At 34.4% G+C, this 9,042-nt stretch overlaps 1 long non-coding RNA gene across 1 annotated transcript; it reads right to left on the bottom strand.

The window, feature by feature from the left end:
- Positions 1-6,817: 6,817 nt before the first annotated feature.
- Positions 6,818-8,616, bottom strand: LOC144422039 (uncharacterized). Its single transcript, XR_013475119.1, has 5 exons — positions 8,530-8,616; positions 8,133-8,243; positions 7,825-7,906; positions 7,535-7,595; positions 6,818-7,140 (listed from the first exon to the last, which is right to left on the bottom strand). It is a non-coding gene; the product is annotated as an uncharacterized LOC144422039 (long non-coding RNA).
- Between the last annotated feature and the right edge of the window lie 426 nt (positions 8,617-9,042).

Below are 9,042 nucleotides of genomic sequence, written 5' to 3'. Positions count from 1 at the left end.
TTGGACAGGAAGCACTTGTACTTAATATATCGTGTATACTGATGTACAATCATATAGGAAGAAAGAATCAATAGAAAGCCCGAAATACTCGCCATTTAAACCTCTAATTTACCCTTTACTTGTCGCTAACTTGCGGTAGGATTCTTGCAAAATCTATAACAATTTGTTGGGATGATAAAACATATGTGAGCACTTATCCTGTGTCATAAATTAATATGCAGCTGTTTTATGCTTAAATACGGAGAAAAACTATGTCTCGCAACATTTTCGTATAACTAAATCTCTATTTCAATGACTAACTAAAATCTCCTTCATATAAACAATCAACTTTCGGTAGAATTCTTGTGAAGATTTTAACAACTTCGATCGGATGAGGCAACATATGTGATCACTTAGCCTGTATGATCAATAAATTAATTTCTAGTTTAATGATGCTAAAATATTAGGAAACATTATGTATCGTAACATTTCCGTATAACTAAATCATAGGTTCCCAACCGCCGGTCCGCGAAGCTTTTTTACCGGTCCGCGAAAAATTTCATTTTGTTGATTTTCTGCCGTCTCAATCGTTTCATCGTAGCCGAAAAGACGAAGTTACGTTGGTTTATTACGCAATTTCTCTTCCGCCGTCACATTACTGTTTGATAAGTGCGGTATTAATCGCCCGGCGCCGTCTTGGCGCCGAATAATTACAAGTTTCGCTTTTTCGGTGCCGATTCATCGCGAAATCGCTCCGTCAGATCTCAGAAGATTCAGAGACCTGAATATCAGAATGCGTCCGTTCTGCATGATTTTTCGTTAATATTACTATCCAAATAAAAGAATATGGATATTTCTTTGTTTAAACTGGAAAACAGCAAAGAACAGTAAAATATTCCAAAACTTTGTTTTGCATCCAGCAAGATATAAACTTGTTGCGACCCTGCAGGTGGTCCACGAGACGCGCAACAAAATCATGGGCCGTTGTGATCTTTTTCAGGTGATGCACAGCAGAATTTTGACCGGGGTGCCAAGTTAGCAAAGACTTTATCATCGTAATATAAAACCATTTTGTTTGGGGCGTTGAACGAATATCCATCGCTAAGTAATCGAGCAATAAAACTGTTGTCCGAATATTCAACCAGGTACTTGTACGAAAAACTTTTTTATCACTAGATTTAAATAAAACGAAGCAAAGAAATCAGTCGGTCAGTCAGTAGTTTATTTTATCACATACCAAATATACACAATGGATAAAAATACAATACGGAGTATATATAACCAAAAATACATTTCAGTGTGAAAGGAGACGCTATAAACCAGTGAAGGTTATCGAGCAGCGTCACCCTGAGGGAGTGAGTCAAAAATTAAATCATAGACAGAAAAATGTCAAACAAGATACTAGCAAAAGTCGTGAAGAAATAAAATAATAAAGCCGTAAGCCAGGCTTTCAACAAAATCGACTGTGAGCCACTGCAGAACAACGTGTTGCAAAACCCTTTCTTGATGCTTCGTTTGAAAGCCTGTATTGGAAACGAAACAGCAGCAAATTCTCACTAAAGGTAATTGTGTTTGTACATGATTTGGCATGTATATGTCTTTTGTTACTCCGGAAGTATGCGCACCAAGATGTCGCATTACCTGAATCCTAACCTGGTACAAAACCTAAGTTCATGTTGTGCGCCATATTGATGCGCATACTTCAGGAGGTCCTGTCTTTTTATGTGAGATGTTTTCTGTGTGCCTTTTTACGCATGATGGGTGCCCAGCACTGCATTTTATTATGCAAATATATGCTATTATTTTATGTTTTACTCATTTCAATTTTTGCCCTGTACGTTATTTAATAGTGTTTCTTCATGTGAAATAAGTTTAAGTGTTCCATTTTTTTCTATAAGCACAGAGAGTGCCCGGCATTGCACTATATTACACAAATATATGTTATTATTTTCTGTTCCACTCATTTCAATTTTTGCCGGTCCGCGAGTACAGTTTATTTGATTTTACCGGTCTGCCAGGGTAGGAAGGTTGTGAACCACAGAACTAAATCTTTATTCCAATTACTGACTAAAATTCCATTCACACAAATAAATAGCCTCCGGTAGATTTCTTGTAAAACATATGTGATCACTTAGCCTGTGTCATGAATTAAATTTCCAGTTTTATGATGCTAAAATACTGAGGAAAACTATGTATCATAATATTTCCATATAAATAAATCTCTATTCCAATAGCTAACTAAAATGCCATTCACAGAAACAAATAAGTTTGGGTAGAATTCCTGTAAAACTTGTAACAACTTCGTTCGGATGAGGAAACATATTTGATCAGTTATCCTGTGTCATAAATTAATCGCCAGTTTTATTATGCAAAAATATTGGGGATCACTATGTATCATAACTAGGGCTGGAAATTTCAGGGAAAACACTTTAACCGTTAACCGGGTAAAATTAACCGGGTAACCGCCGCGTGACGTTTGACGTAATAATTTTTAATTTCAGCTTGTTACGTCACAATCCTGATAAAGCAGTTTTGCGTGTTCTTATCCCGGTATCGCTGATTCAATTATTCATGAATCGAGTTAGTTTCATGATTGCTCTGCTTCAAAAGATAGGCAACGTGGTTTGGGCGTGTTGAAGTATTTTAGAAACCTAATTCCGTTGTTAAACGTCATTTATGTGACAAATTATCAATGTTCGATGGGCAAATTTGACTTCGATGTATATATCATATAAAGATACGGCATCAACTGCGCACTTGTTGTATGACATTGAATATCCGATTTCGCAATGAAATCGTGAACAATATATTTGCAAATCGACCGAAAACTGATTCTGAATTCATCATTGTCAAATTTCCATAATCAGCAATCTTGGTACTTCCATTATTTTTCACTTTTATTGAGTCCTTACCCACACAGTTAGTAATATTCTTTTGAATTAAATGCCACAATAGATGAATTTGCGACGACGTAATCATATTTGAAGAAATTGTACCGTATGAAGATGATTTGTACCTGAGATGTCAGTTAACGGTTAATATAAATCGTAACCGCTAACCATCTGAAATCGGTTAACCGGTCAACCATTCCCAGCCCTAAATCCATAACATTTCCGTATAACTAATTCTGTATTCCAATAACTGACTAAAATTCTTTTCATAGAAACAGATAGCTTTCGGTAGAATTCTTGTAAAACTTTTAACAACTTCGTTCGGATAATGAATCATATGCGATCACTTATCAACTTGGCATAATTGAGTTCACACACCCTATCCAATTTTTTACGATGTGAGTGTCAGTTTTAAAGGGTAATACTACAGCAGGCAGAGTAATTTGAATTATGATGTCAATAATTGCCTCGAGATAATTATGAGAATATAAAAATAATGTTCTTTCAAAATTGAAATGACTCCCGTCGTTGCTTGTAACATTGCGGTTTATGACGAATGTAAACAGCAAGTGCATTTAGTTTGTAACTACTTTTCTGTAAATATGACACTCAATTTATATCATGCATAGAATAAATTATCAAGCCTGTTTTATCATCCTAACAAAGAGTTAACACTAATTTTTAAGAATTCTACCAAAATTTAACAATAAGGAATATTGCAAATTTCTGGTTTCATCTATGAGTTCTTATAGCGATATATATATTATCACTGGCCAACACATTTTTTGCTGCCCAAGGTTTTTAAGCTAATTCAAATTAATTTGGGGGTGCTGAGTCCAAAAATCATACTCGTTTTTTCTTATCAGGTCAAATTCTTCGAAATATTTGCTATTTTATACCTTTTTTACCTTAATATTAGGGGTTTTTCTATATGGATTTTAGCGTTATAATTAAAAGAGTCGGTTTTTATTGTGATGTATGCCAAACGATTATGGCATCACACGCCTTGTAAAAGTCAAATTTTATATAAAAAGAAGTCAGACATGAAATAAATAAGCTGCATTGTTTTGATTGAGTTGCAGATTTTTGGAGCAAAAATTGAGTATGGCTACATCTTCTCGTAGACGACATTGTTTAAACAGTCCAAATGTATTTTCTCATACTTACGGAGAATATACATTGCAATCCAACAGGAAAGAATCAGTAAATTTGCAAAGTGTGCTTATCTTGCCTACTTCAATATAATGCTGGGTGATCAAGATAAGGTATGGGCACCCCATATTGTATGCAAGCAATGTATTGAGCATTTTCCACAGTGGAACAAAGAGGATAGAAAGTCACGCCGCTTTAGTGTTCCAATGGTCTCGAAAAATTATTTTGATGACTGCTACTTCTGTGCAGTAAACACGAAGTGAATCAATAGGAAGAACATGAAATCGTTGGTTTATCCAACCCTCGAGTCTGCAATTAGACCAATTCCACACTGCAATGACATTTCTTTTCCAGTGTTTGAAGGTCTGCCCGAATTGGAATTGTCTGGCTCTGAAGAAGACCAAACCGTTCTGTCCACTGATAGTAGTGAATACGTTGTATCAGATGTCGGTTTTTCTTCTTCACTTTCATAGCTATTTTCTTTTGGAGAACCTAATAATCTGAATAGAGATTTCAACTTTTCCAAAGAATCTCCTGAATTTCTAGCTTCAAGACTCAAAGAAAAAATCTACTTCAGCAGAGAACTCTTATAACATTCTATAGAAAACGCCATGAATTCTTGTCATATTTCACTCAGGAAAAAGACAACGACGTTGCCGGCTTGCTGCGGCAGCATGATGTCCAACATTGAAGCCTTTTTATTAACAGTTCCAAAAAAAAATTAAATGTGTTTTTCTTAATAATTCTGGCTCCTCCTTTGTTTGAGCGTTCCAAAATTGTGTTTCCTCCTCTTCACATGATGCTTGGCAGTTTGTTAATGCTCTTGAGAAAAATGGCGACTGTTTCGAATATATTAGCAGGAAATTTCTATCAAGAGTGATGATGCCAGTCCTCCCATTATAAAAAATCAGTAAATCGTCAAATAATAGCTGATGACATCTATTAGTTAGCATTTATTACAACTTCCAGCTTTAATTGTCAATATTTTGGTGAGATTCCATGAATATGTTCAATAAAATTACAGAAAAATGTTGTTTCTTCAATTTGCCTATCTTTATTGTAGCTATCGGCATCCTGCAAAGAGGGATATACTAAGGAAAAAAAACTAGACCTGAAAGAGAAAAAGTAACAGCATTTCTGGAATCAGCGCCCTCAAATTTGCTAAAAACGTCAAAAATAGATAGCACAGGAATTTCCCGTCCACGATTGATAAACTATAATAACAATATTTTGGCACTAATTGGAGGATGTTCGCAACACTGTTGCTTTAATATTGAGGTTCAGATTTTATACCATTGTTACCGTACCTCGAAATATTCGTGTTCGCTAAGAGTAAACAACATTGAGGTATATGTATTAATATACTAGAGAGCGCATACGCATAGTGCGTAACCAGGCTGGGGGTCATGTCAGTATCAGTACACGTTTGCTGGTTTGCTATCAATAATCCTTGTTGGACTTAGGCCCTAATTTTATTCCAATTTTTCTTATTTCAGTTGTATTACGAGTCCAACTAACTCTCGTAGTACTTCTACCTAAAATTATGGTTTGAACTTTGATTAATGTTTTAGATCTGCGCTTCGTCACTGCTGTTATGTGGACCACGATTAAAAAAGAGGGGTATTCTTACTAAACTTGCGAAAGTTATCTCCAGATTAGTAATCGATAGACGAGAGTTCGAAGTGCGAATTTAAGATGAAAAGCACGATTCATCTCGTCAGTCGGGCCATGTCTGACACGTACCGGTAACGGCCTATCAACACGTGATCGTACCGATCACAGGTTATTTTGTAAACATGAGTTTGAAAAGAAAGATGACCTATTCAAACAGATTTTTAACTGAATATGGGAGAGAAATACCACAATGCTTGCTTGGTATGTCTGCAAGTTGTGTCGGTGACAAAAGAATATAATCTAAATCGGCATTTCGTAATCAATGTGAGTAATGGGCATTTTTAAGGGTTGAGGGATTTTGCTTGGAGAATCCTAAAGTATAGATGTTTGAAACTTAAATTTACGGAAGCACATTTTCCGTTATGAAGAATTTGAATCCTTACACTAAATGAAGATATAGAAAAACTTTGCACGTTCCACTCACTGATTGTTTGCATGTTTTTCAGCTTGATACATGACAAGTAATATTCAATAATGTTTGCACAATAAAAGTGTTTATTTTGTGTTGCTCTGTTTACATAATCGTGGCACTATTGTGGCCCGCGAACAATGCAAAAATAATTTTGCAACCCCCGAAACCGACTTCTTTGTCCCCATAGACTTGTCCCCATAGCCCCCATCAAACTATTGTGAAACTGAAACAGAAGAGCAATGCTCGCTCAAAAGACGGACAAAAATACCGGTTACGTTAGTATATAGGCTTACTGTTCATTGGGCCCCCGCTCGATTAGGTGGCGCAAATTCACAAAGTATAATCTGGAGAAAAACAGCAAACACCACGAAACCCATATACGCGCGAAAGAATATAGAAATAATATGCTTCTAGGAAACTCTTCAATCTACCACTACTAATAAAAAATTTGAAGAAAGATTTGGCTCTGGATCTAAATAAGAAGGTAAATTTTTGACGGTATTTTTTGTTCACTGGGTTCCTGAAAAATTTATGACAAAACCCCCATGAAAACTGGCACAATTGACTCGAACACATTGATCTCAGCATTTATGTAAAGGTTGTTTGGATGGTTTTCGGGTTTCGACTTGAATGACATTTGAGACAATTATATGTCCGGGTACTGTCTGTTCATATTCAAACTAAAGCTTTCATTCTGAGTAATACAAAATTATGTTCCAGCTTTTATTATCCCAAGAAATACTTGGATACAAAGCAGCATGCGTGATATGATAGCAAAAAGAGAAACATTGCGTCAGAATATGTGATCAAATTATGTTTAGTTAGTTCGGATATTATATGCCGAATTTCCTCTGTATTAATACGTAGATATATATTCATTACTGAAAACTCTCTTTGAATATTTTAAATAATCAAAATCTGAAAAAAGTTGTCTGTTCGTTCGTTTTTCCTCTACTCTGTGCTATCATTCAACGTTTGAAGATTATTCCAAATCTTCTACGGATTGAGCATTTTCAAAGTCGTTGAATTCATCTGAAATTAACATAAAATTATAAGTGATTCTCTTCTATCATGTCAAAATCATATGTGATTTGCTTGACTTGATGAATGAATGAACAATAGCTTGATGAACTAATATCACATCACTAATATCATATCATATCACATAATTCTGGAGAGTATCTCATTCTACCAATATGTTTGCGACACGACTACCTGATGCAAAAAGTACAGAGATTGTAGAGAAATAGAAATCTTTGATGTGTTGGGATAAAACCCCAAACGAAGAATGGTCAAAATGTCCAAACTGATTGATTAGTGCACATTGTTTTGTTACAAGAAACACCAATCGAAAATGTTGGACCAGCAAATCAAAGTTACACGGCCTTGTATATTTGAGTAGTTGCCAACAATTTATATTTCTTACCCTCATCCATATCTCTGATCATTTTGATGGCCTCAAGCATTTGATCCATTTCAGCATCGTTCTTTGAAAAAAGGAAAAATGTTGCTATTCAATTATATCTAGTGCAATTTTAATATTAAAAATCAAAATTTAAAAATAAATTTGACTGTATATGACAAACAATAATACGAATACATACAACAACAACTTTATGTAAAAAAAATAAAAATAAAAATTAAACTCTACATGGGGATGATGAGAATTGGTTTTCCATGGATCCAACATTGCTAAACAAATATAATCATTCTCACCATTTCTCGTAAAGTCCGTACATCACCGACTGCTACTTTGAAAACAGTTTTAGCAGTATGTTTGACAATCTTTTTCACTGTTCTAAAATTGAACAATTGGAGAAAAATAAATGAATATAAAACTATTTATTGCGCTAATATGAATTTTTGTCTTCAATCACATTGTCTTTAGGCATATCATTTATAAAGTGAAACATTCTATTTCAAATCACTAGAGTATTTTCCACAGATTGTTTTGATTAAATTTAACTGAATTCAAACTAATATTTAATTAGTTAATATCATCAACTTAATGAACCATAACTTACGGGTTTTGCACGACCTTCTTGCAAATTTTCACAGTTTTCCCGAGCCAACCAGCGTCGCTGTTGACGACAAACATTGCCACCAATATTAAAATGATTGCGGACTTCATTATTCTTTTTATACGGATAGAATAAAGAATAATAAATACATTTTAAACAAAAAAATGTATACATTGAAACACTGTTCAGTGGGATTCGAGCATTTCTTTTTTTCAACACATAATTTCAGAAAAACAGAGTGCAGGTTAATTTCACCTTGAGCATTAGTGAATAGCAATATATAAATTAGACTATAAATATATAAATAAATAAAATATTGTAGGATCGATATATATACATGTTTACATAAAAGATGCCACTCAATCCATTCACAATTTTAGAAACAAATTTAAAATCTCACCTGATATATCCTCGTCTTTAGAACAACGCTCGACAATTTTTTCCAAGTCAATAGTGCCCAAGTAGTGTTCTCACCTCTTTTATAAGGATTCTAGACAATCTGGTCGTAATCATAAACATATGGAATCCTCATTTTGTCAATAACTATACAATATTTGGACAGGAAGCACTTGTATTTAATATATCGTGTATATTGGTGTACAATCATTTAGAAAGAAACAATCAATAGAAAGCCCGAAATACTCACCATTTAAACCTCTAATTTACCCATTCGTTGTCGCTAACTTGCGGTAGGATTCTTGCAAAATCTATAACAATTTGTTGGGATGATAAAACATATGTGAGCACCTATCCTGTGTCATAAATTAATACGCAGCTTTTTTGTGCTCAAATACGGAGAAAACTATGTATCGCAACATTTCCGTATAACTAAATCTCTATTTCAATGACTAACTAAAATCTCATTCATATAAACAATCAACTTTCGGTAGAATTCTTGTGAAGAATTTAACAA

This window comes from Styela clava, chromosome 4 (genome assembly GCF_964204865.1).
Source record: "Styela clava chromosome 4, kaStyClav1.hap1.2, whole genome shotgun sequence".
Taxonomy (NCBI): domain Eukaryota; kingdom Metazoa; phylum Chordata; class Ascidiacea; order Stolidobranchia; family Styelidae; genus Styela; species Styela clava.
The sequence above is the reverse complement of the archived record's forward strand: the minus strand, read 5'-3'. Positions and strand labels throughout refer to the sequence as shown.